Source organism: Aquarana catesbeiana, linkage group LG01, assembly GCF_042186555.1.
Source record: "Aquarana catesbeiana isolate 2022-GZ linkage group LG01, ASM4218655v1, whole genome shotgun sequence".
NCBI lineage: Eukaryota > Metazoa > Chordata > Amphibia > Anura > Ranidae > Aquarana > Aquarana catesbeiana.
Window position 1 is genome coordinate 35584622 of NC_133324.1, and position 27919 is coordinate 35612540.

A 27919-nucleotide genomic window follows, 5' to 3' on the forward strand; every position below is an offset into this window, starting at 1 on the left:
TTTCATCTCTTTATTTATTCTGAGCATGTGTGGCACTTTATCCGTCGGATTTGTGTACACACGATCGGAATTTCCGACAACGGATTTTGTTGTCGGAAAATGTTATCTCCTGCTCTCCAACTTTGTGTGTCGGAAAATCCGATGGAAAATGTCCGATGGAGCCCACACACGGTCGGAATTTCCGACAACACGCTCCGATCGGACATTTTCCATCGGAAAATCCGACCGTGTGTACGGGGCATTATACTATATACTGTCTGCTTATGTTTTTTATATACCATCCTGCACATCCACCACCCGAATCGCCTGATTACTGGATGGGACCCTTGCCTGCTGGTGATTTGTTATTGGATTACAAGATATTGTCTTGCAGCAGTAAGGTGAGCTGCTTGCGAGCACAGAGGTGTCCCCACTGAAGACTTTTTTCCCTTTCCTGTGGCTTGTGGACTTTTTGGAACTGATGACTCATTGTTTGAGCACTTTGTATTACAAGGTGGTGGGACTGTTCACCATTTATTTATTTACCTGGAGTCACTAATAAGAATTTGCTGAGTTACCACATATGTGCTAGTATGATACTAGCCCTTTTGCACTGAGATTCCTTTTTTTGTTTTTTTGTTTCACTATTTACAATATTTTTTTATGTGCTAGTATGATACTAGCCCTCATGCACATGGACTTTTCTTGATTTATATATTTTTATTTGGTTCATTTTTTTTGTACCCACACTGTATTTGTCACTCATTTATAGCTTTTTATATGTTTTAGGCAATTTTGTTTCCTCAGTCTATTCGGATTTAGTGCTCATGAAACCACACTTTATTACATTTCATTATACTGTTATATTTTGTATAATTTTTTCATTTTGCCTTTCTGGAACTGATGACTCATTGTTTGAGCACTTTGTACTACAAGGTGGTGGGATTGTTCACCATTTATTTACTTGGAGTCACCAATAAGTATTTGCTGAGTTACCACATATGTGCTAGTATGATACTAGCCCTTTTGCACTGAGCATTTTCTTTTCTTTTGTTTCAGTATCTACAATATTTTTCATGTGCTAGTATGATACTAGCCATCATGCTCATTATACCTTTTGAAAAAAATGTTTTCATTTTTTCATTCACCTCTCTATACATTTGAGTTAGCCCCTTCCACTTCCTCTTCCCCCCTTCCCCTTTTTATCACAGTGCAATCACCACTCACTTTATTCATACCTAAATGAGTAGGGGTTCTCTTGAATCCTGTTCAAGACTTGAGTCTGACTGGATAAAGTACAGGCATCAAGAGGGGTGTAGGTCTGTGACTCACTAGTAGGGATAAGCCGAACACCCCCTGGTTCGGTTCGCACCAGAACCTGCGAACGGACCAAAAATTTGCGCGAACTTTAGAACCCCATTGAAGTCTATGGGACTCGAACGTTTGAAATCAAAAGTGCTAAATTTAAAGGCTAATTTGCATGGTATTGTCCTAAAAAGGGTTTGGGGACCCGGGTCCTACCCCAGGGGACATGTATCAATGCAAAAAAAGTTTTAAAAACGTCAGTTTTTTCAGAAACAGTGATTTTAATGATGCTTAAAGTGAAAAAAAAAAGTGAAATATTCCTTTAAATATCACACCTGGGGGGTGTCTATAGTATGTCTGTAAAGTGGCGCGTGTTTCCCGTGTTTAGAACAGTCCCTGCACAAAATGTCATTTCTAAAGGAATAAAAGTCATTGTAAACTGCTTGCGACTTTAATGTAATGTCGGGTCCCGGCAATATGGATGAAAATCAGTGAGACAAACGGCATGGGTACCCCCCAGTCCATTACCAGGCCCTGATTTAAAAAAGGAAAGGCGTGGGGCCCCCAGGCCCTATATACTCTGAACAGCAGTATACAGGCGGTGCAAACAAGACAGGGGCTGTAGGTTTGTTGTTAAGTGAAATCTGTTTGTAATTTTGAACTGTCACAAGTGTAGCTCCAGCCAAAAAATCTATTTTTAAGCTTTTTGGAAAACATAGGGAAGGGTTATCACCCCTGTGACATTTGTTTTGCTGTCTGTGAACCTCTTCAGAAGATTTCACCTTACTTTCTGTCCCAATGACAAATGTTTTTGGACAATTTGGGGTTTTTAGTGAAACAAGGATTAGTGATAAGGCATCAGTTGAGAGAAGACACGTTTTTCCCATATTTACTCTTACAGGAGAGAATTTCCCTTCCTAGGGGTAGATTTCATCTCCCTTCCTGTTGTCTCCTTCCGTTTGCAAGTAGGAGTCGTTTGTAAGTTGGATGTTTGAAAGTAGGGGCCTGCCCTATATACTCTGCAGAAATTGCGGCCTTAGGTGTTGGTGTTGCCACAACACTGTAAGCCCTCATAGTTACTTTTGGTGGGTGCAGGAACAGGCTCTGCTGTGAAATATTAGATCAAGAATTGTAATTACATGTCCCTGTTGAACAGGGTCAGAAAAATTGGGCCTTTGGTGGTGGTGCTGATGCTGGTGCCACAACACTGTAATGCCCTGTACACATGGACAGACATTGATCGGAAATTCTGACAACAAAATCCATGGATTTTTTCCGACGGATGTTGGCTCAAACTTGTCTTGCATACACATGGTCACACAAAGTTGTCGGAAAATCTGATCGTTCTGAACGCGGTGACGTAAAACACGTACGTCGGAACTATAAATGGGGCAGTAGCCAATAGCTTTCGCCTCTTAATTTATTCTGAGCATGCGTGGCACTTTGTGCGTCGGATTTGTGTACACATGATCGGAATTTTTGACAACGGATTTTGTTGTCAGAAAATTTTATAGCAAGCTCTCAAACTTTGTGTGTCGGAAATTCCGATGGAAAATGTGTGATGGAGCCTACACACGGTCGGAATTTCCAACAGCAAGGTCCTATCACACATTTTCCGTCGGAAAATCCGACCATGTGTACAGGGCATAAGTCCTCACAGTTACTCTTGGTGGGCGCAGAAATGGGCCCTGCTATGAAATATTAGATCAAGAATTGTAATTACATGCACCTGTTGAACAGGGGCAGAAAAATTGGGTCTTAGGCACTGGTGCCACAACACTGCAACTCCTCACAGATGGTCTAGTTGGAGCCCAGGAATGAGCCCTCCTGCAAAATACTGCATCAAAAATTGTAATTACACGCCCTTGTTAAACAGGGGCTGAATAATTGGGCCTCAGGCACTGGTGGTGGCACCCAGAACCAAAAATATTCTTACAAGCTATCAGCGTGATCATTGAGGAGGAAGAGGATAGTCACTAAGCATAACAGGATAGTCACTCAGCATCAGCATAGGCAGTCTTGAAGGGATCTGACATTTCGGTTATTATAAATTTCGGTAATTATTCGGTTACATCAGCGTCAGGTGCTTGGTAGTTGGTGGTGATCCAAGACTGATTCATTCAAGGTCAGTCGATCGACCAAGTGCGGTGGACAGGCGCACCTTGTGATCGGTTACAAAGCCTCCAGCAGCACTGAATGTGCGTTCTGAAAGAACGCTGGATGCAGGAAAGGCCAGTAGCTCAATTGCATACTGTGCAAGCTCTGGCCAGTGGTCCATCCTCAAGACCCAGTAACCCAGAGGATTTTCGGTGGGAAAGGTATTGGGTATTCCTTTACCATGTAAAACAGACGCTGGCGATGGTTGCTGGAACCGATCATACCTTGGGGCTGTGGGCTAAAAAATTGTCTGAACGCATCGGCCAGACGGCCACCTTCCCCACCGCTCCTTCTTTGACTGACCGAAGCCTCAGCAACACGTTGTCCAAAAACAGGAGTTTGTAACCTCCCAGTCTCTGGGAACGCATTGCACAGACCTTTCTGCAAGGCCTCCCGAAGATCTTTCATCCTCTGCTCCCTCTGCGACAGCAAGGTAAGGTCTGCAACCTTACCCTTGTAACGTGGATCAAGGAGGGTTGCCAGCCAGTATTGATCCCTCTCCTTCATACCACGAATACGAGGATCCTTCCGCAGGCTTTGCAGGATCAGGGAGGCCATGCAGCGTAGGTTTGCTGAGGCATTCAGTCCGGAGTCCTCTGGGTGACTAAGGATGACATGATTTGCAGCCACCTCCTCCCAGCCAAGTACAAGTCCATGTGTTTCTCGGGACTGTAAATGATCCCTTAAACACTGCTGCTGATGCTGAGTGCCATGCTCCACCTCCATGCTGACACAATCCTCCTCCTCCTCATCCTCTTCCTGTGTGATCGGCGGGCACGCAGGAACACTGTCTGGATAAAGGGGGCCTTGAGAGCTAAGGAAGTCCTCCTCTTCCTGCCTCTGTTCTGCCTCAAGTGCCCTGTCCTTTATTCCACACAGCGTGTGCTCCAACAGGTGGACAAGGGGGACAGTGTCACTGATGCATGCACTGTCACTGCTCACCATCCTCGTGGCCTCCTCAAATGGTGACAGGACAGTGCCTGCATCCCTGATCATGGCCCACTGGCGTGGGGAAAAAAAAACAAGCTCCCCTGACCCTGTCCTGGTGCCATAGTCACACAGGTACTCATTGATGGCCCTCTGCTGTGTGTGCAGCTGCTGCAGCATGGCAAACGTTGAGTTCCACCTGGTGGGCATGTCAGATTAGGCGGTTCTTAGGCAGGTTAAATTCCTTATGGAGGTCAGCCAGCCGAGCACTGGCATTATATGACCGGCTGAAATGCACACAGACTTTCCTGACCTGCCTCAGGACATCCTGTAAGCCCGGGTACCTGCCCAAGAACCGCTGCACCACCAAGTTAAGGACATGAGCCAAACAGGGCACATGGGTCAGTTATCCCTGACGGAGGGCGGAGAGGAGGTTGGTGCCATTGTCACAAACCACCATACCTGGCTTAAGCTGGCGTGGCGTCAACCACCTCTAAACCTGCTCCTGCAGAGCTGAGAGAATCTCTGCCCCAGTGTGGCTCCTGTCCCCCAAGCACACCAGCTCAAGCACCGCATGGCATCTTTTGGCCTGCGTGCTTGCATAGCCCCTTGAACACCTACGGAGCATCGCTGGTTCCGAAGACAAATCAGCACAGGAAGAGGTCATGGAGGAAGAAGAAGAGGAGGGGGTGGAGGAGAGAGGTGTGGCAGAATCGCCACTAGTAGTATTTCGGAGGCGTGGTGGCAGAACAACCTCCAACACTACTGCACAGTGTCCTGCATTCTTCCCAGCTGCCAGAAGAGTCACCCAGTGCGCGGTGAAAGATAGGTAACGTCCCTGTCCATGCCTGCTGGACCATGAGTTAGCGGTAATATGCACCTTACCGCTGACCGCCCTGTCCAGTGAGGCCAAGACATTGCCTTCCACATGCCGGTAGAGAGCCGGAATCGCCTTCCGTGAGAAAAAGTGGCGTTTGGGAACCTGTCACCGAGGAACCGAACATTCCACAAACTCACGGTAGGGGGCAGAACTTCTTTCTGCGGTGCAGGAGCTGGGGCAGGGAAATTTGCCTGGTACAATCTGACGTCAGTGTACCGATAGCAGATTGCCCCCAAGTACTTGGCTGTGACACACCTAATTCTAAACCTTCATTCCTCTCAGTGAGGGTCTCAGAGAGGACTGAAGGTATAGTGGGGTTGGAGATCCCAGCTGATGAGGAGCAAGGAGAGGTCCTCTTTGTTCTTTGGTGTGGGTCTTTTAGGTACGCTTGCCAACGAACTGCATTGCAGGTCAACATATGTCTGGTCAAGCATGTGATGCCCAAGCAGGAGATGTTTTGGCCACACGAGATACGCTTGAGACATATGTTGCAAATAGCAGCGGTGGAATCTGATGCACTGGTCTCAAAAAAGGCCCATACCAAAGAACTTTTGGAATAATGTGCAGAGACAGCAGCGCCCTGCACCTGCGGAGCTCTGCGGCGTGATGCAGTCAGTGTGGTGCCCTTAAGCTGGCCCCTGGAGGGCATCCTGCCTCATTGGTGATGTGCCTCCTCCTCCTCCTCTCTCCTATCAGGCACCCACGTGGAGTCAGTGACCTCATCATCCTCTCCCTCCATCACTGGAGCAAAGCTGTCAGTATGCTGCAGCAGGGGGAGCATGACTGTCAGATTGCTGTCCTTCTTGGGCACCCCCTCTGTCTGGGCTCACGTTACTGCCTTCCTCTAGCTGAGTATCATCATCGGAGCCTTCAAAACGCTGGGCATCCTCCTGGAGTATGTACCCAACACTGTGGTCAAACAGTTCGGGGGACTCCTCAGGAGGAGACACTAACTGTAAATACTGTAGCTCCCTGCCTGTGGTATTAATAGAAGCAGAACAACAGCAATTGTCTCCAGGTAGCTTTAGGTGCACACTGTGCAGAGGACGCACTATACAAACTGTAAATACTATAGCTGCCTGCCTGTGGTATTTAATATAGGATCAGAAGAACACCAGAAATGGGTTTGTGGGTTATGGAAGATTAACATGGCTGGAATTACCACTCTCAGGTATTATCCTACGATCTGTTTTGGGTAGTTTGTTTTGGCTTGTCACTTGCCATAATGGAACATGCATATTTATTGTGGCGTAGGCCATCATGGTGTGATTATTTGCAGCCTCCTCATGGAGGCAATGTGTTGTGGTTAGAATGTCAGGTCCGTGCAGAACAACCTCCAAACCAGGGCCTCCCAGAGGAGCTGGGGGGCTCTCCCATAATTATCTTCCCAGACTGTTCTATTCACCTGTGTTAGCAAAAACATGTCAAGCAAGAGGGCAAGATTTATATTAAAAAAAAAAAAAAAAAAAAAGGGGGATGAGCATAGCAACTGTAGTCACCATGCTGCACAGCTTCTATTGCAGCTAGAGTCCTGGACTAACAAAATAACTGGGGCTAGGAGTCAGAGTGTTCAGTAGGTGGATGTCCAGGTGTAAAGTCTCAGATGGTTGAGGGTTTCATGCCTGAATGGAGGGATCATCACATAGAATGGAGTGTCAATTGGACTATGGGAGGGATAAATTGGAATGTGTATGGAGAAGAAAAACATAAGAAAACTTGAAAAACAAAACAACTTATCTGAGCACGGATGACTTCTGTGTCTCCAATCAGCGATCACGGTGAGCTCTTCTCGTATGTGGTGCCTCCAATGGGCTGGAGCCATGGTTAGAGCCTGGCGCGAAGTGATGGGATCGGTCTTCTGACGGTGAGCATTGTCTCCTGGGTCTCCATGGGTTCACTGCCTGGTGGTGAGCGTCTTGCAGCTTGAGGGCAAAATTCCACATACCATTTGGGTACGTCTGTGTACGGGATCTCCAACGTGGTGCAGGTCTTCTGGGACCCTGAGCAATGCAGAACAGCCCTGTGTGGAAGCTGAGAGATCGAAGGGGTACTTCTATCTGTATTGGATTCCTTTGATGCTCGGTACCTCTAGTAGCGGGCAAAGTTCTCTGCGTCATTGAAGCGTTATGGTGGATAGATCTTGAAACAAATGAACATCTGCATCCTTATACTTCAGCGGAGCTTCAGTGCGGGCCTTCCTTAAGATGTCTTCCTTAAGTTGGTAGTCTATTATGCAGCAAACTACATCCCTGTGAGGATCTGAATCCCTGCCTCACGGGCGGAGGGCGCGGTGGATAGGTTCCATCCCCATGGAGATCGTGGGGCCTCTGTCCAGAATAGTGTTAAAGAGGCCTACCACTTCGGTCTGTAGGTTTTCTGCATTGATCGATTCTGGGAGGCCGCGAAGACAAAGTTTGTGGCGCCTGCCACGATTGTCTAAATCCTCCATATTTCGGTTCTGCTCCCTAAGCTGTAAGGTGTGGGTGTCAATCATCTGACAGGTATGGCAGAGTACAGTGGAGTGCTGTGCTGTGGTCTTCTTCACGTCCTGTACTCTGCCTGCGATCGCCTGTATGTCAGAGATTGCCACTGTCAGGGTATCTTTGAGGTCCGCTGCCACGGACCTTATAACACTGAAGCTGGGGTGCTGTTGTGGTGTGAGGATTATTTCTCCACTATCAGGTAAGAGCCGTGTGGAGGCTGAATTGCTGGGTGGCGGGGGAGAGCCTCGTGCGGGCGCCATGTTGCCGGCCTGGGACCAAAACATTTCAGGGATGTTCTGACTCACCCTGCCAGTCAAATTGCAGGGGGACCTGGAGCGGGACGCGGAGGAACGGATGTCCCCATGATGATGTGGGCAATATGTGTCTGAAGAAACCTCTGTTATAAGCTGTTGTTCCTCTGTGTCAGCTGGAACTCTCAAGCTAAGCTGCCATTCTCCTCAGAGGTCAAGCCACGCCCCCTTCATTTTTATTGTTTCACTTTAAGCATTATTAAAATCCCTGCTCCCGAAAAAAAAATGCCATTTTTAAAACTTTTTTGCATTGATACATGTCCACTGGGGCGGGACCCAGGTCCCCAAGCACTTCTTATGATAATAACTTGCATGTAAGCCTTTAAAATTACCACCTTTTGATTTTTCATGTTCGTGTACCATAGACTTTAAAGGTGTTTGTGTGTTCTTCGAAATCTTTTGCCTGTTCCGATGTTCTGGTGCAAACCGAACTGGGGGGAGTCCAACTCATCGTTAGCTATGGCTATTCACCCTGTATGGTACCGGCAGGATTTGAAATCTAAGGTGAAAAAGTAAGTTGCTCTAGTGTGAGATTATGGCAATTTGATTTCAGCTTATTGCTGAGCATAGCCCTGGTTTTGGCACTAACCAATTATTCCTGCATAGGGGATATTCCCTTGGGATTGATTAACCACTTAAGCCCCAGACCATTTGGCTGGCAAAAGACCAGAGCGTTTTTTTGCAATTTGGCACTGCGTTGCTTTAACTGACAATTGCGCAGTCGTGCGACGTGGCTCCCAAACAAAATTTACGTCCTTTTTTCCCACAAATAGAGGTTTCTTTTGGTGGTATTTGATCACCTCTGCGGATTTTATTTTTTGCGCTATAAACAAAAAAATAGCGAAAATTTTTGAAAAAAAGCAATGTTTTTTTACTTTTTGCTATAATAAATATCCCAAAAAAAATGTATAAAAAAACCCCATTTTTTTCCCTCAGTTTAGGCAGTTTGTATTCTTCTACATATTTTTGGTAAAAAAAAATTGCAATAAGCGTTTATTGATTGGTTTGCGCAAACGTTTTAGCGTCTACAAAATAGGGGATAGTTTTATGGCATTTTTATTAATTTTTTTTTGGTGGCGATCTGCGATTTTTATCGTGACTGCGACATTATGGCAGACAGACACTTTTGGCTCTATTTACAGACCATTCACATTTATACAGCGATCGGTGCAATTAAAAATGCATTGATTACTGTGTAAATGTGACTGGCAGTGAAGGGGTTAACCACTAGGGGGCGCTGTAGGACTTAAGTGTGTCCTAGGGAGTGATTCTAACTGGGAGGGGGAGGGGCTATGTGTGACACGTCACTGATCACCGCTCCCGATTACAGGGAGCGGTGATCAGTGTCCTGTCACTAGGCAGAATGGGGAAATGCCTGTTTATATCAGCATTTCGACGTTCTTCCCCTCCGTGAGACGATCACGGGTATCCCCACAGACATCGAGTCCACAGGACCAGTGATCACACTCACAGAGCTTGTAGCGGGCACGGGCGCACCCGCAAACCGCTTCTTAAAGGGCAATGTACAGGTACGTTAATATGCTTGTACATGCCCTTCTGCCAATGTATATATCGGCATGAGCCGGTCAGCAAGTGGTTAATTAACATTGGTCTTCCCTGGTTCAATGGTATCATATTGATACTAAGGAAATGAATACAGTTATCTTCAGTGAAGGAAGTGTCTAGGTAAGATGAGCCTGCTAAATTTATTACTACAGCCATCTGAAAAATACTTAAGTTTGCAGAAAATTTCTGTGATGCTTTATGTGTTTCTTCAGATTGCACGGTCCCTTAGAAGCCTACTACAAATATATGTTTTAGGAGTGATATAATTATCAACCTATGAATTCCTTGACTTCTTATCATAACAGGGTAGGTCTAAGTTGGGCTATTTTATGGTCAAATGGTCTGCTTAAGTGATGACAAGTGGGATGTATTCGCTTGATCAACTGATACACACTGATATCTCATTGGACATCCTGGTGGGCCCTGAGGGTCCTTTGGAAACTTGATCATGTTTGGGGTGAGAGTGCATCCATCAGACGAGATGTATATTATTGAAATCATGTAAATATATGAATTGTAAATTTAACAGACCCCCTGGGGTCTCTGTATGTACTAGTGTCTTTTCCTTCTCTTTTTTTCTTTTCTTTTCCCCTTTATTTGTATTTATTAAAATTATTGTTTATTTTCTTAGCAACATTTTATAAAGGTCCTACAAAAAGCTCCAGAAGAAGCCATGATTATGGTGAAACATGTAGAGGCAGCCAACTTTTGTACCGTGACTGCGTGATTATTCATGTTCTGGTTTTAAACTTTATTGATTTGTCAACTATGTATATTTAAATAAAATCATGAAATTTGTACTATCAATTTGATTTGATTTTTTTGCACCTCAAAACTCCCAATTTTGTTTCTTGGTATTTCTCTGATTACTAAGTTTCTCTAACAACCCTCCTGAGGGCTTCACAGAACCGCTGTATTCATAGTGAGATTACATTACACACAGGTGGACTCTATTTACTAATTATGTGACTTCTGAAGGCAATTGGTTCCGCTAGATTTTAGTTAGGGGAATCAGAGTAAAGGGGGCTGAATACAAATGCACGTCACACTTTTCAGATATTTATTTGTAAAAAATTTTGAAAGCCATTTATCATTTTTCTTCCACTTCACAATTGTGTGCCACTTTGTGTTAGTCTATCACAAAAAATCCCAATAAAATACATTTTGATTTTTGGTTGTAACATGACAAATTGTGGAACATTTCCAGGGGTGTGAATAATTTTTCAAGGCACTGTAAATGACAGTGACTGATTCATCAACAGTGAACGTTTGTGAAAGTCATACTGCTTTATAAATATGGCTCTTAGGGTTTCCTCATGCTTACCATTTGCTGTCACTAGGGATGAGCTAATGGTTCAGTTGAAATCTAGGTTTGGGCCGAGCTTTTGCCTGGTTTGTCGCCTCTTCTACTGGAGCCAAGCATTACAAAAAGAATTTGTATTTCTACAGCTTCTATATAGGACAGCTGCAAGCTGTGAATAGTTCCTAAAGAAGCAGAGGGTGCTGGCACGTGCCACTTCACTAGAAATGGTTGATATTACCAGGACATTGTTTTACATGCCCATATCACGACCATATTTGTTGAATGATGTAACCACTATCCCCGCTCTTTCACCTATACAGCTGATGAAAGCTCAGGGAGCTGTTATTTAGTGAAGAGTAGCGCCGGGATCCATGTTGTGTCAGGTCTGTTGGGTTTTCTTTACAATGAGTCAGCGAGGATCATGATTAATGATGAATTTACAACAGGGATTTTCATCTTTTTATTAAAGAAGTTATATAATGTTTGACTGTCTTTATTTCCAGATTACATTGTCCTTTACTGTGAATGACTGGGGGAACTATGTGCCCCATATTCGATCAGATGGGGGGGGGGGGGTGCAGCATCTTGGGGCCCCTTATTAATTAAAGTGACTTCAGATTCTGATAATACCCCAGCTCACAAACCCCTAAAAACATCAGGGCAAATGCTTTGCAAGGGGGGTCCTGGTATGGTAAGTATGATATAGTTTAGGAGGGGAGGTTCATCCCTTTCCTGGCCAACCAAGCTGCATACTCAGATTAAGGCATGCTATGCATTTTTTTTGTCTGCCTCAGAGTCAAAAAATAAAAATAAAAAATCACATTCTTGCCGTGGGATGTGTGCTATATTTACAAAGAAAAAAATGATAAAAAAAACATAAATTAAATTATGGGCAAACAACATTTAATTGCCACCTTCTATTTAAACGGCACACAGATCTCTCTGGGTCTGTGTGTTTTTTTTTTTTTAAAGAAGCCAGCAATGAAATTTACCAGCAAATTTAAACACCTTTTCCTTTGTCAGTGTAAAACTTTGTAATAGTGATGTCATTAAAGTGGTTTTTAAGCCACTATATTATATTTATACCATCCTATCTGTTATATAATGCTGTGAGGGTCATTTACTACAGTGCAAATTAGCCAACCAAATAGTGCTAATTAGCACCCAAATGGAATTCACAGTAGCGCTGGTGAAAACATACTCCCAAAATCAAATTCACTATAGCTCCGAGACAACAGAAATCCTTACTCTTGCTAGGAACTGGAGAATTACACATGGAAATGATGTTTAGAGCATGATATGATCACCTAAATGGTACTGAAACATGTGGTATATTGTTTAAACATAATCTGTTTTTAAAGTGTGTGAAAAAGGGATTTCTACACTGATGGTGGCCTAGTCTACGTGCTGATGTAACCGCCTTTGTAGCTGCCTGTTCCACGTGTGCTCAGAGTAAAGCTGGCCATACACCTATAGATTATCTGCAGATTTTCTATGGTTAGATAGAAAAAGTGCAAAAGATCTCTCCGTGTTCACTGAACTGTGTGGATGGAGGAATCTCCCACCTTTTCCATCTAACCATAGAAAATCTGCAGATAATCTATAGTTGTATGGCCAGCTTAAGACTCCACGACACCTTCCAGTGGGCCTCCTACAACCCATACCCAATAGAGAGAGGCCCTGGACCCACCTGTCTATGGATTTCATTGTGGAGTTACCCAACTCCCAGGGCAACACAGTTATCCGTATGGTGTTTGACCGGTTCTCGAAAATGTCACATTGTATTCCACTCAAGAAGTTGCCTACTTTTAAGGAACTGGCTTCTATTTTTGTTCGGGAGATCTTGGGATACCCAAGGTGATTGTCTCAGACAGGGGTAGTCAGTTTGTGTCCCGATTCTGGCGAGCCTTTTTTTCACAGTTGGGTATTCAGCTTGCTTTCTCCTCTGCATTTCACCCGCAGTCTAATGGGGCCGCAGAACGAGCCAATCAGTCCTTGGAGCAATTCTTACATTGCTATATTTCTGACCATCATAACAACTTATCAGACCTCTTAACGTGGACAGAGTTTGCTCACAATAGTGCCTGAATTCAGCTTACCGTTTGTCCCCATTTATGGCGAACTATGATTTCCAAACTTCCGTGTTGCCTGCCTCATTTGTTCCGCAGAGTATTCCTGCATTAGAGGAGCATCTCCGTGGCATTTGTTCCACTTGGGCACAAGTCCAGGAGGCTTTGCGACATGCTAATGAAAGGTACAGACTCCATGCTGACCGCAGACGCCTGCCTGCGCCTTCCTACCAGGTTGGGGAAAGAGTCTGGCTGTTGTCTCGCAACCTCCGACTTTGTGTTCCTTCTTTGAAGTTCGCACCTCGGTTTATTGGGCATTTCTGTATCCTTCGCAGGATTAACCCAGTGGCTTACACGTTGGACCTTCCTCCTAGTATGTGCATCTCTAATGTGTTTCATGTCTCCTTATTTAAACCTTTGGTCTGCAACCGCTTTACCACCTCGGTGCCACATCCTCACCCTATACAGGTTGAGAACCATGAGGAGTTTAAAGTACAATCCATTGTTGACTCCCGTAGGTTCCATGGGCGCATACAGTACCTGGTGCACTGGAAAGTGTACGGTCCGGAGGAACGCTCTTGGGTCTCATCCTGGGACGTACATGCCCCTGTCCTCCTCCGTGATTTCCATAGACATTGTCAGGTTGTCCTCCTAGCGGGAGGGGTCGTTGAGGGGCTACTGTCAGGGCTGGACTCAGCCCTTCCTTCTCTGAGCTGGCCACTCATCTGTCAGCTAATTGCCAGCTCCTTTCTCTCCACAGTGACTCAGCTGTTAATGATTTGCTTATCAGTCCTGGCTACTTAAAGCCATCCAGCTCACTTCATCTCTGCCTTCGCCTTTGGTCACATCTCAGAGACTTTCTCCTGCGTTCCTGTTGAAGACTTACTCAGCTGACGTCCCTTCTGGCTCCTGATCCTGCATGCTGTACTACTACGTTGATCTCTGACTCTCTGACATTGGCATTGGCTGATTACCCGATCTGGTTACTGAACTCTGGCTATGTATTGACTACACTTACTCTGTTTACCTTTTTATTATTATTAAACAAGTGTGATTAACTGTACTTCTGTCTTGGTCTGATTCATGGTTTCTGACACATGTTACCTCCCTCCTCCCCTCCTTAGCTAGATACTCCAGCTCGAATGATCCATCCAATTATACTTGGCTCACAGTTACTATGTGCAATGCATTATTGTAGTTATGTCTCTTTGTAGACTTTCTTTTATTTTCATTTAGTCATTGAACCCCACCCGCTGGTCCCTTTTCATGGGGGGACCAGGGTACAATGGATATACACCCTTATATGTACACTATGGTACAGCTTTTGACCACTCATTTACTACTAGCTTATTTCACTTAAGTACCTATGTACCCACTCTCTAAAAGTCCTTTGCTGCACCTTCTGGCAGGGTAATGCTTTTATTGTTGCTAAATTGTTAATACTTCTGTCAATAGCACTCTGAAAAAAAGTGTTCAGGTGACGTGGAGTTCCTCCTGTCACTCTCATTATATATTTGTATTGTTAAATCATCAATAAATTCTTTTGAAAAAATAAATGAATAAATAAATGAGCAGACTGATGATAAAAAAGCTCCCATTCATGCAAAAATTATCCAGATTTGCATGGACTGACAATTAGTCCCGAGCCACCTGCTTCACTAAATAGACGAACTGGTGCAGACTCCTCTGACGCTATGGGGAAGCCATAGGGAAGCCCCCGTGGCACCAGAGGGGGTGGGGCCACCCGCTTATGTCACCGGGTGGCCCCGCCCTCAGCTATATAAGAACTGTCACAGAGAAGAAGCATCAGTCGGCAGAAGCCTCCCTCAGAGGTGGAATGGTCATGGCTTTTTTTTTTTTTCTTTTTTGGTCCGACGGGCAGCATGAATTTACATCGAGGGACATTTCAATGTTTTTATTTATTAATAAAGGACTTGTCCCAAGCTGTCTCTTGTCTTTTTTACCATATTTGACACTTTTTTGTGAAATGGTAGGGGTACAATGTACCCCATTACCATTTTATGTGGGGGGAGGCCGAGATCTGGGAAGCCCCCCGCCCGCATACCCCCACAACCACCAGGCAAGGGTTGAGGGCATGAGGCCCTTGTCCCCATCAACATGGGGACAAGGTGCTTTGGGGTCAGACCCCAAAGCACCCTCCCTCTGTTGAGGGCATGTGGCCTGGTACGGTTAAGGAGGGGGGCGCTCTCTCTCGCCCCCCTCTTTTCCTGTGGCCTGCCAGGTTGCTCGGATAAAGGTATGGATTTTGGATGGGAGCCATACGCCATTCCATTGGGACTCTTAAAACGTTTTTTTTTTACATTTTGGCGCAGGGTTCCCCTTAAAATCCCTACCAGACCTGAAAGGTCTGGAATGGATTATGGATGGGAGCCGTACGCCTTTTTTTTTTTTAATTTGGCACAGGGTTCCCCTTAATTTCCATATCAGATCTGAAGGACCTGGTATGGATTTTAGGGGGACACCCATGCAATTTTGGGGTTTCCCTTAATATTCATACCAGACCCAAAGGGCCTGGTAATGGACTGGGGGGGAACCCATGCTCATTTTTTCAATGAGTTTTATCTATATTGCCGAGACCTGACAATTCATTACAGCCACAATCAGTTTTAAATGACTTTTTTTCCTTTTAGAAATTCCATTTTGCTGCAGTACTGTTCTAAACATGGGAAAAATGTGCCATTTTACAGGCATACTGTAGACACCCCCCAGGCACGATATTTAAAGGAATATTTCTTTTTTATTGTTTCACATTAAGCATTAAAAAAATCACTACTCCCGAAAAAATGTCAATTTTTAAAACTTTTTTTGCATTGATACATGTCCCCTGGGGAAGTACCCGAGTCCCCAAACACTTTTTATGACAATAACTTGCATATAAGCCTTTAAAATGAGCACTTTTGATTTCTCATGTTCGTGTCCCATAGACTTTAACAGTGTTTGCGTGTTCTGCCAAATGTCTTGCCTGTTCGCAAGTTCTGGTGCGAACTGGGGGGTGTTTGGCTCGTTCCTAATGCACAATAAAAAAATTGTGTAGACTAATACTTGGCTATGTGTTTTACTTCAAATGACAGTTTGGAAGTAGGCAGTTACATTTAAAAAAATACAATGTAAAATTAACAAGGGACACCAACATAGTTGTATCCTTGATCTTAAAAACTACGGAATAATGGTGTTGTGGTAACTTGCCCCCCCCCCCAAAAAAAAGCATAATAATTAAGTGTTCTTGCATAGCAAGACCACTTACTGTTATCTCACATATATATTATTCTTATTATTATAGCCAAATTTACCACCCTAACTCCTCCCACAGTTTTTACACTACATAGACAAGTAATATACCGAAACGTGCGGATTGTTCCCGAATGGTGTGCTATTACTTTGTGGAACGTTTCGCCGAATGGTTCACGAAATATCATCGTTTTTGCGGCGAAATTGGTCCCATAGGAATGAATGGGGAAACTAGAGTGGGAGATGACAAAAGCTGGAAAATCAGAACATGATTTCTAAACTGCCGCCACTCCCTCATTTTTAAGCCCACCTACACAAATCTTATATCAAAACGTTCAGCTATCCCTGCTGCCACTAAACATGTCCACGGCTAAGCCATAGTCCTGATAGTTTTCATAATATGACCATTTGTTTGCAACTCACGCCGTCCATTGACATTCATTGAAACTACACTCTAGCCCCCTCCAAATTTGAAGGGCAATTTCTAAACTGCGACTGTGCCTTCATTTTTAATATTTCAGAGACATACTATACATCAAAATCTAGGTCTGGGTCTTGTGATTCTCACAATATAAAGATCTTCGCTGTAGGATGTATAGTTTTTAAAATACGGCCATTTGTTTAGAGGTCATTTCAGGAAATTTTAGCCATTAATCAGAGTGTACTGTTAGTGTTTGTTTTGTTGCCATGGTTACCAAAGCTTCTGTTATACACAGGGGGGAAGGTGGCTGGAGCATCTCAGCTGATTACAGAGCCCGGGGGAGGGGACAGACACACCATGTACTGATTTATAATAGAGGAATATGATGGGGCAGTTTTGATGGGGTAATTCTGATGGGGCAGTTTTGATGAAGTAGTATTTGGGAAGCATAAACAGGGCATGAGCGTTGCTAGGAAACAGTGGTTGTAAACACAAGATGCTGAGACACTCCAAATGCATGTGACTTCATCTGCTAGACTTGATAATGCTTGTAGACTCCTCCCACAGTTTTCACACTACAGAGACAAATAATATACCGAAACGAGCGGATTGTTCCCGATTGGTGTGTTATTACTTTGTGGAATGTTTTGCCGAATGGTCCACGAAATGACGTTTTTGCGGCGAAATTGGTCCCATAGGAATGAATGGCGAAATGTTCAAAACTAGAGTGGGAAGTGACAAAAGCTGACAACCCCATGATCAGCCAAAACATTATGACCACCCCATGATCAGCCAAAACATTATGACCGCCCCATGTAAAAAAAAAAATATTTTTGAAAAAAAAAAGTAATTTTTGAAAAAAGTAAAAAAATTATTTTTGAAAAAAAAAAATCATTTTTGAAAAAAAAAAAAATATATTTTTGAAAAAAAAAATATTTTTGAAAAAAAAAATATTTTTGAAAAAAAAAAAATTATTTTTGAAAAAAAAAATATTTTTGAAAAAAAAATTACTTTTAAAAAAAAAATTATTTTTGAAAAAAAATATATTTGAAAAAAAAAATATTTTTGAAAAAAAAAAATTATTTTTGAAAAAAAAATTACTTTAAAAAAAATAATAATTTCGAAAAAAAAATTATTTTTGAAATAAAAAAATTCATTTTTGAAAAAAAAAATTACCTTTGAAAAAAAAAATTACTTTTGAAAAAAAAAATCATTTTTGAAGAAAAAAAATCATTTTTGATTAAAAAAAATTCATTTTTGAAAAAAAAAATTACTTTTGAAAAAAATGTTCAGCTTTTTCAGCGAATGATGGAACTTTTTTACTACTATTTATACTTTTTAAAATATTAAGCTTTTTAACACTTTTCACAGTTACTCAAGCCACTCCACCCCACCCAGTTACTCCGCCCACTCCAGTTGTAGAGGCAAGAACACTTTTCACAATTTCCCCAGAAATTGTACCTTTTCTAGTTCTTATTATTATAGCCAAATTTACCACCCTAACTCCTCCCACAGTTTTTACACTACATAGACAAGTAATATACCGAAACGTGCGGATTGTTCCCGAATGGTGTGCTATTACTTTGTGGAACGTTTCGCCGAATGGTTCACAAAATATTGTCATTTTTGCGGCGAAATTGGTCCCATAGGAATGAATGGGGAAACTAGAGTGGGAGATGACAAAAGCTGGAAAATCAGAACATGATTTCTAAACTGCCGCCACTCCCTCATTTTCAAGCCCACCTACACAAATCTTATATCAAAACGTTCAGCTATCCCTGCTGCCACTAAACATGTCCACGGCTAAGCCATAGTCCTGATAGTTTTCACAATATGACCATTTGTTTGTAACTCACGCCGTCCATTGACATTCATTGAAACTACACTCTAGCCCCCTCCAAATTTGAAGGGCAATTTCTAAACTGCGACTGTGCCTTCATTTTTAATATTTCACAGACATACTATACATCAAAATCTAGGTCTGGGTCTTGTGATTCTCACAATATAAAGATATTCGCTGTAGGATGTATAGTTTTTAAAATACGGCCATTTGTTTAGAGGTCATTTCAGGAAATTTTAGCCATTAATCAGAGTGTACTGTTAGTGTTTGTTTTGTTGCCATGGTTACCAAAGCTTCTGTTATACACAGGGGGGGGAAGGTGGCTGGAGCATCTCAGCTCTGATTACAGAGCCCGGGGGAGGGGACAGACACACCATGTACTGATTTATAATAGAGGAATATGATGGGGCAGTTTTGATGGGGTAATTCTGATGGGGCAGTTTTGATGAAGTAGTATTTGGGAAGCATAAACAGGGCATGAGCGTTGCTAGGAAACAGTGGTTGTAAACACAAGATGCTGAGACACCCCAAATGCATGTGACTTCATCTGCTAGACTTGATAATGCTTGTAGACTCCTCCCACAGTTTTTACACTACAGAGACAAGTAATATACCGAAACGTGCGGATTGTTCACGATTGGTGTGCTATCACTTTGTGGAACGTTTCGCCGAATGGTCCACGAAATATCGTTGTTTTTGCGGCGAAATTGGTCCCATAGGAATGAATGTCAAAATGTTCAAAAGGAAATGTTGCTAGGAAACAGTGGTTGTAAACACAAGATGCTGAGACACCCCAAATGCATGTGACTTCATCTGCTAGACTTGATAATGCTTGTAGACTCCTCCCACATTTTCCACACTACAGAGACAAGTAATATACCGAAACGTGCGGATTTTTCCCGATTGGTGTGCTATTACTTTGTGGAACGTTTCGCCGAATGGTCCACGAAATATCGTCGTTTTTGCGGCAAAATTGGTCCCATAGGAATGAATGGCGAAATGTTCAAAACTAGAGTGGGAGGTGACAAAAGCTGACAACCCCATGATCATCCAAAACATTATGACCACCCCATGATCAGCCAAAACATTATGACCGCCCCATGTAAAAAAAAAAATATTTTTAAAAAAAATAAAAATTAATTTTTGAAAAAAAAATATTTTTGAAAAAAAAATATTTTTGAAAAAAAAATATATTTTTGAAAAAAAAATTACTTTTGAAAAAAAAAAATTAAAAAAAAAATCATTTTTGAAAAAAACAAAATTCATTTTTGAAAAAAAAAATTTCATTTTTGAAAAAAAAAATCATTTAAAAAAATCATTTTTGAAAAAACAAAAAAACAAAATCATTTTTGAAAAAAAAAAATCACAAAGCTCTGAGGGGAATTATAGCTCCTCTCACACAGCTCTAAGGACAATTATAGCATTATAGCTCCTCCCACACAGCTTGGAGGGAAGTTATAGCTCCTCCAATACAGCTTTGAGGGGAATTATAGCTCCTCCCACACAGCTCAAAGGGGAATTATAGCATTATAGCTTAGCATTATAGCTCCTCTCACACAACTCTGAGGGGAATTATAGTTTCTCCCACACCGCTGTGAGGGGAATTATAGCTCCTCCTACACAGCTCTGAGGGGAATTACAGCTTAGCATTATAGCTCCTCCCACACAGCTGAGGAGAATTAGAGCTCCTCCCACACAACTCTGAGAGGAATTATAGTTTCTTCCACACCGCTGTGAGGGGAATTATAGCTCCTTTTAAACAGCTCTGAGGGGAATTATAGCTTCTCCCACACAACTCTGATGGGAAATGTAGCTTCTCCCACACAGCTCTGAGGGGAAATATAGCTTCTCCCACACAGCTCTAAGGGGAATTATAGCTCCTCCCACACAACACTAAGGGGAATTGTATCTCCTCCCACACAGCTCTGAGGGGAATTATAGCATTATTGCTCCTCCCACACAGCTCAGAGGGGAGTTATAGCTCCTCCCACACAGCTCTGAGGCGAATTATAGCTCCTCCTCCAACACAACTCTGAGGGGAATTATAGCTCTTCGAACAAAGCTCTGAGGAGAATTATAGCTCCTTCCACAAATATCATCATGCCATCTAAAGGAAAGAGATCTAAAGCTGCAAAGATACGCTGGACTAAACTGGATCCGGAGCCCCACAGCAGCATAGTGGATATGGAGGTTTGTGACAGTGAATGTGCCCAGGAGGTACATAGTGAACCTGTGGTGTCATTTTCATGTTCAACTCAGTGTCAAGTTCAAGAGCACAGTGACAGTGTGATGGGCACTTCTGAAAACCATGGCATGCAAGAACCATGTGTACCAAGTGAGATTTCTGTGCAGGCATCATTTCATCAGGGTCATCATGGCTATGGAAGGTTAAGGAACAAACAGTGTACATGCATGGCTCTGACATTTTTGGCATACCACAGTGAGCTTGATGATGTGAGAAAGGGTGATCTTGATCAAATACTGAAGAAGGGCAACAGCTTGTATGGCTCAACAATAAAACAGCTAAAACAAAGAAATGTCTATCAACATCAACACTTGACAATGGAAGAAGTGCCCCTCAGAGTCAACACTGACAAATATGAGTATAACGTTGTTAAATCTCCAGTGTTATCGGGATGTATGAGAGACATGGTAGACGGTGACAACCAAGGTTGGTTTGTTGACCTCTCCACAAGACTTCAGTGCCTCAATGCAGATGTTACACATGCACTTTTTATAGTAGTGCCATATTGCATTGCATTGTTCAGAGACAAGTCTGGGAGATATGGACTGTTTGATTCTCATAGTCGAAATAAGGATGGACTTCCTGCCACTGGAAAAGGAAAAGCTGTTATGATCACTTTTACACATTTGAGTGATATGGGGGCAAGGATTTATAAGTTGTATGAATTGCTCCTTACAGACACCAGAGGCCCTATTGATGGACTGCAGTATGACTTCATGCCAGTCTCATTTCATCGTGCAAGACGTCTGTCAGATGGTTTGCTGTCCCCACTGGTGCAATCTGACAAACCACATAATGCAAAGCATGTGGGGAACAAAGTGACACAGATGACCAAAGATGTAACACACACTGGATTCCCAGCCAGCAAGCATTCTCCACGGTCAGTTGATGCGAAATCCTCACAGGGCATATGGAAGGACAGTAAGGCATTGTCCAAATTAAATGCACAGAGACGACAAAAACTGAAGACAAGACACAGAAATGAAAGAAGGCGTGATTTCAAGGCTACAAAGATGTCTGTCACCAATAAGAAAAGGACATACATCACCAGCCGATACAGAGCAGATGCTGATTTTAAGTTGAAGCAGAAGCAATATATCATTCGCAAATATGCAACAGATGCCAATTTCAACTTGAAGCAGAAGCAATACATCACCAGAAAATATGCGACAAATGCAGATTTCAACTTGAAACAGAAGCAGTACACCACCAGAAAATATGCGACAAATGCAGATTACAACTTGAAGAAGAAGCAATACATCACCAGAAAATATGCCACAAATGTCGATTTCAAGTTGAAGCAGAAGCAGTACATCACCAGAAAATATCATAATGATCCTGCTTTCAGAAAACGTCACTTGCAACATTGCATGAGTTACATGAAAATGAAGCGTCAAACTCAAGCAGATTTTCGCATAACCCATAAGATGCAATGTGCCTTCAAAATAAGAATGAAATACAGACGATGGACTCGTGTCATGCGGGAATGCAGTCAACCAGTGGACAACAGCCTAATGCAGACAGCTATATCCACTTTCCATGAATGCATTAAAGCTGGGCCAACATTTGTGTGCACGATGTGTCATCGCACCCTTTTCCCTAACCTAGTGAAACATTGCATTCACAGCAATTACAAGAAGAATCTACACATTGTTGCTGCCTGTTTGACAGGGAAATATGTCCATGTGTGCAACAATCACTGTCAAGGACCTGAACAATGCACCGTACCAGATGAAAGGACCAAAGAATGGATTTGTCACAACTGTGATTTACATTTAAAAGCAGGACACAAATCATCCATCGCTGTAGCTAACAACATGGAGCTGGCGCCCATTCCCCCAGAGCTCTGCGATTTGAATGTGCTGGAAAGACAACTTTTGGCCAAAATACTGCCATTTGCCAAGATCATCACACTTCCCAAAGGTCGACAGGCAGCTATACATGGCGCTGTAGTGTGTGTGCCATCCGAGGTGGAAACCACGGTCAATACTCTACCAAGATCGCACAGCAAATCCCAGTTACACAGAGTCAAGCTGAAAAGACGTCTGACTTACAAAGGCCACCAGCTGTTTCATTATGTCAACATGGGAAATGTAGTAGCAGGTCTGTCAAAACTCATTGACACACACCCCGACTACAGTGACATTTCAATTAGAGTGGATGAGACAATCGCTGATGATGATGATAATGATGATGGGATGGAACTCGACAGTTGTGACGAAACTGAAATGATGGAGATACTTGAACGCATCGAAAATTGTGATCCATCAGAGGTACAGTCTGCATGTTTACCGGCTGCTTCTGAGCAACAGGAAGGCCATGACCAACAACCTCCCAATGCAGAGGATGAGAAGGATACACTAAGACCTGGAATTGGCCTAGACAGTTGTTTGCAGCCATCTGACCTTGGAGAGGAAGCACTGACACACGGTGATGGAATATTCAGCATTGCACCTGCACAAGGAAACACACCTGTCAGCTTCTTTAAAGTTCCTAGGCTTGAGGCAATGGCTTTCCCTGTTCAGTTCCCTACTGGACAGAATACATTGGACCAGGCAAGACAAGTCAAACTGTCCCCGAGCATGTATTTCAATGCAAGGCTTTTTTGTGTTGATACTCGTTTTGCAAGAGACACAAGCTACCTCTTCTTTGCGCAGTTTGTCACAGAAACACACATGGCCAAAAGCAGCATGTCCATCCAGTTAAGGAAAGGAAAACCCAATACCAGGGATGGACGGAAAATATCCAACAAGCTGCTACAGGACAAGTGTGAGGTTGAGAGGTTGGTGCGAAACCGAGATGCCACAAGGTTCATGCAACCACTGAGAGGGAGTCCAGCTTACTGGGATAAAAATCTGAAGAATTTGCTAGCCATGGTCAGACAATTGGGTAAGCCAACATTTTTTCTTACCTTCTCTGCTGCAGAATTCAGATGGCCAGAGGTAATAACGGCAATAAAGGCACAACAAGGTCAAAAGGTGGATTTTGCGGGGCTAGACTGGGCTGAAAAGTGTGACATTCTTCGAGGCAACCCAGTGACCACCATGCGCATGTTTGACAAACGGGTTGATGCTCTGATGCGAGAGCTGCTGTTGGGTCCTGCACAGCCAATTGGTGAAGTTATCGATTACTTTTACCGGGTTGAATTTCAGGCGAGAGGGAGCCCTCATATACATTGTCTCTGTTGGGTAGCAGGAGCTCCTATATTTGGACAAGACAGTGATGACAAGGTGTGTGCCTTTATAGATCATAACATCTCATGCCAGCTGCCTGATGAAGCCAAACAGGCCTTACTTCACAGATTTGTAACAGAACTTCAAATGCACAGCAGATCTCATTCAAAATCATGCAAGAAAGGTAACAGAGTATGCAGATTTGGATTTCCAAAGCCACCTATTAGAAAAACGAGGATAACTTACCCGATGCCAGAAGAACAAGGAGATTGTGCAATGAAACCACAAGCAGCCAAAAACAAACTGAAACCAGTCTGGGATTTGCTTAATAACCCAAAAGTGCAGCTTGAAGACATGTCACAGCTACTGGCACAGTGTGATATGACTTTGAATCAGTACAACTCCTACATTCAGGCATTGACCTCCTCAAGCGTGATTCTAATGAAGCGTGATGTCAAGGACTGCTGGGTGAACAACTATAATCCACATTTGCTGACGGCCTGGAACGCCAACATGGACATCCAGTACATTCTTGATGAGTATGGTTGCATCATGTACATGTTGTCCTACATATCCAAGCCAGAACGGGAGCTGAGTGACTATCTCAAAACAATAGTCAAAGAAATGAGCCCAGAAACAGCGACAGAAAGAGAAGAAATGAAAGAGGTTCTTCAGGCTTATTCAAAACACAGAGAGGTCAGCGCCCAGGAGTCTGTGGCCCGTACGTGCAGCCTGAAAATGAAGTCTTGCTCACGTGAGGTTGTTTTTCTGCCAACTGGTGACAACGCACTGAAAATGAGTCTCCCGCTCAGTGCATTGCAGAACAAATCAGCCGATTCTCTTAATGTGTGGATGACGAGTTTTGTCGACAAATACAGAGCCAGACCTGAAACACCACAGTTTGAGTCCATGTGTCTGGCAGACTTTGCATCCCATTACAGGGTTGTCTATGGCAAGCAGAAGGAAGATGGCAAGCAAAAGGAAGACAGCAAGCGTGTCAGCCTATTGAATGAAATGGGAATGATTCAAAAACGCACGAGAGGGAAGCCTGCAATCATCAGGTACGCACGCTTCTCAGAGAAGAAGGACCCTGAGAACTACTACGGCAGACTGCTTAAACTGTACCTCCCCCACCGTTCAGAGTCATCACTGAAAACTGTAAGGTTCCCAACACACCAGGATTTTTACAAAGGCGCCTGTGTGAGCTTACCAGGAGAAGAAGCAATCCAAGCAGTGTCTGCAATTGTTACCAGCAACTAAAAGAAGTTCGAACAACACAACAATTGTGGAACAAGTCTTGGATGACTTTGTAAAAAACAGACCTGTTGAAGATGCTTGGAACACCTTTGCCCCAGAAGCTGAGTTGGATAGGTTGGAATGTGTAGAGGAACGCAAAGAAGGGGAGCCACTTCATGAGAATGAACAAGATGATGTTCCGGAGTATACACGTCACAAACAAACAGGTGGAATTGCGCTTACTGTGAAAGCCCCACAAATGTGCCCTGATTTCCTTCGGAAAATGTACAGAAACCTTAACCGGACACAAGCTCAGACATTCTACTCAGTTTGTGACTGGTGCACTAACCGTGTGCGTGGCCTAAATCCTGACCCATTCTATTACTTTGTCACTGGTGGTGCAGGGACAGGCAAATCACACCTGATAAAGTGCATCTATGCTGAGGCGACAAAGATACTCTGTAAACTTACCAGACTACGTGAGGAAGCAGACATATCCATGCCCAGCGTTTTACTAACTGCATTTACAGGAACAGCAGCTTTCAACATTTCAGGCAACACATTGCATTCTCTGCTGAAGTTGCCAAGAAGCTTGAAGCCACCCTACCAAGGACTTGGAAATCTAATAGATGAAGTGAGGGCACAGCTGTCAAATGCGGAGATCATTGTTATTGACGAGGTGTCAATGATTTCAAAGCCCCTGTTTGCCTACATCAACTGGAGATTACAGCAAATCAAAGGCAGTAAGAAACCTTTTGGTGGTATGTCAGTACTAGCAGTAGGAGACTTTTACCAGGTCCCCCCGCTGGGAAAAAGTAAGCCACTCTGCGTGTTTGAGGAAAATACCAATGACGTCTGGAAAGACAACTTTCAGATGATCACGCTGACAGAGATCATGCGACAGAAGGAAGACATTTCATTTGCTGAGCTTTTGAATAGAATCAGAGTCAAGCAGAAGACTGGCACCTTAAGCAATGATGACAAAGCTCTGCTTGCTCAGGCTTTTACAGATCCCACCCACTGCCCTAATGACGTGCTACACATATTTGCCACCAACAAAGAGGTTCACAAACATAATGCTGCAACTGTGTCTGTTCTCCATTCAAACGTCACCAACATAGATGCCGACGATTACAGAAAAGACCCTAAGACAGGAGTGATGCTGAGGCAACACCAACCTTTCAAAGGACACAAAGACAATCTGATTGACACACTGCAAGCAGCTGAAGGTGCCCGTATCATGATCACAAGAAACATTGATGTAGAAGACGGGCTTGTTAACGGGACATTTGGCAAGATTGCAAGAATAATCATCCAGACTGAGAATGGTGCTACTACGGTAAACAAGCTTGGGCTTGTGCTGGACAATCCAAATGCAGGACAGAGATACCGTAACAAGTCGTCTTGTGATGCTGATAACTTGGTGTACATAGAAAGGGTAGAGGAAAACCTGAGACAGAAAGGAGTTGTTCGCAGGCAGTTCCCCCTGAAGTTGGATGTACGATTCATAAGTGTCAGGGGATGTCGATACAGTCGGCAGTGGTCTCATTGAAACGGGTCTTCCAACCGGGAATGGCCTATGTTGCTCTGAGTAGAACGACTACACTACAAGGACTGTACATAACCGACTTTGATGAGAAGAAGATCTTTGCTGATCCTGAAATCACAGCTTCCCTGGATTCAATGAAGAATGCATCACTGGAAAGTGTTATGCCCCTCTTAAAGTTTCTACAGACAACAGACAAACAGCAAACATTAACAATTATCCATCACAACACGGAAGGATTACCAGCTCACATTGAAGATATCAAATCTCACCATGAGTTGACACTTGGAGATGTTTTATGTTTCACTGAAACTCATCTCTCAGGCTCTTCTGTTGCTGAAAGTCTCCAGCTGGAGGGCTACAACCTGTTCAAACGCAACAGACACCTCTCGTACACAAACCTTCCTGACATTGCAAGTAAAAGTGGCGGAGGTGTCGCCTTGTATGTCAGAAACCATTTCAAGGCCTATGAAAAGCAGTATCATCACAATGTGACTGACTTGGAGTTCTTGGTTGTCAAACTGGAGTCCCCTGTACAAGCTTTGATCGCTGTCGTTTACAGGCCACCGGATTACAGTATTGGCCAATTCCTTACTAACCTGCTGGGCCTCTTGGAATCTTTGGAAATAATGGATTGCCAACCTATAATACTCTGTGGAGATTTCAATGAAGATTTTCTGTGCAGAGAAAAGAAGCCAATATCTGACCTTCTTCACTCAAGAGGATATACTCAACTGGTCTGGGCAGCCACCACAGAAAAAAACACACTGTTGGATCACATTTACATCTCCAGGGTGCAGCAGTGTCTCCAGTCAGGAGTACTGCACAGTTATTACAGCTACCATTATCCTGTGTATTGTGTTTTGAGCAGTGGTTGTGAACACGCTTAGAGCCTGCATAAACAGGGCATGAGTGTTGCCAGGAAACAGTGGTTGTGAGACAGTGGTCATCAAACAGATAAAGTGGCAATGAGGGTCAGTTTACGTGGCCATAGTTATGTGGGACCATTTACAATTAGCTAAACATCATTCTCTATATTTCATGTTCGGTGTACTTGTTAGACACTGAACTCACTTACTCCCCCCCATCCATCACAGACATCTGTCCTCATCATATAGTAAGAGGAATACCGCGCTGTAGTGCACCCAAAAAGGGTACCTGTTCCTGAAATATTGTGAATGACCAAATAGGGGATAACCAAAATAGTGATGAAAATAACTTAGTGAAAA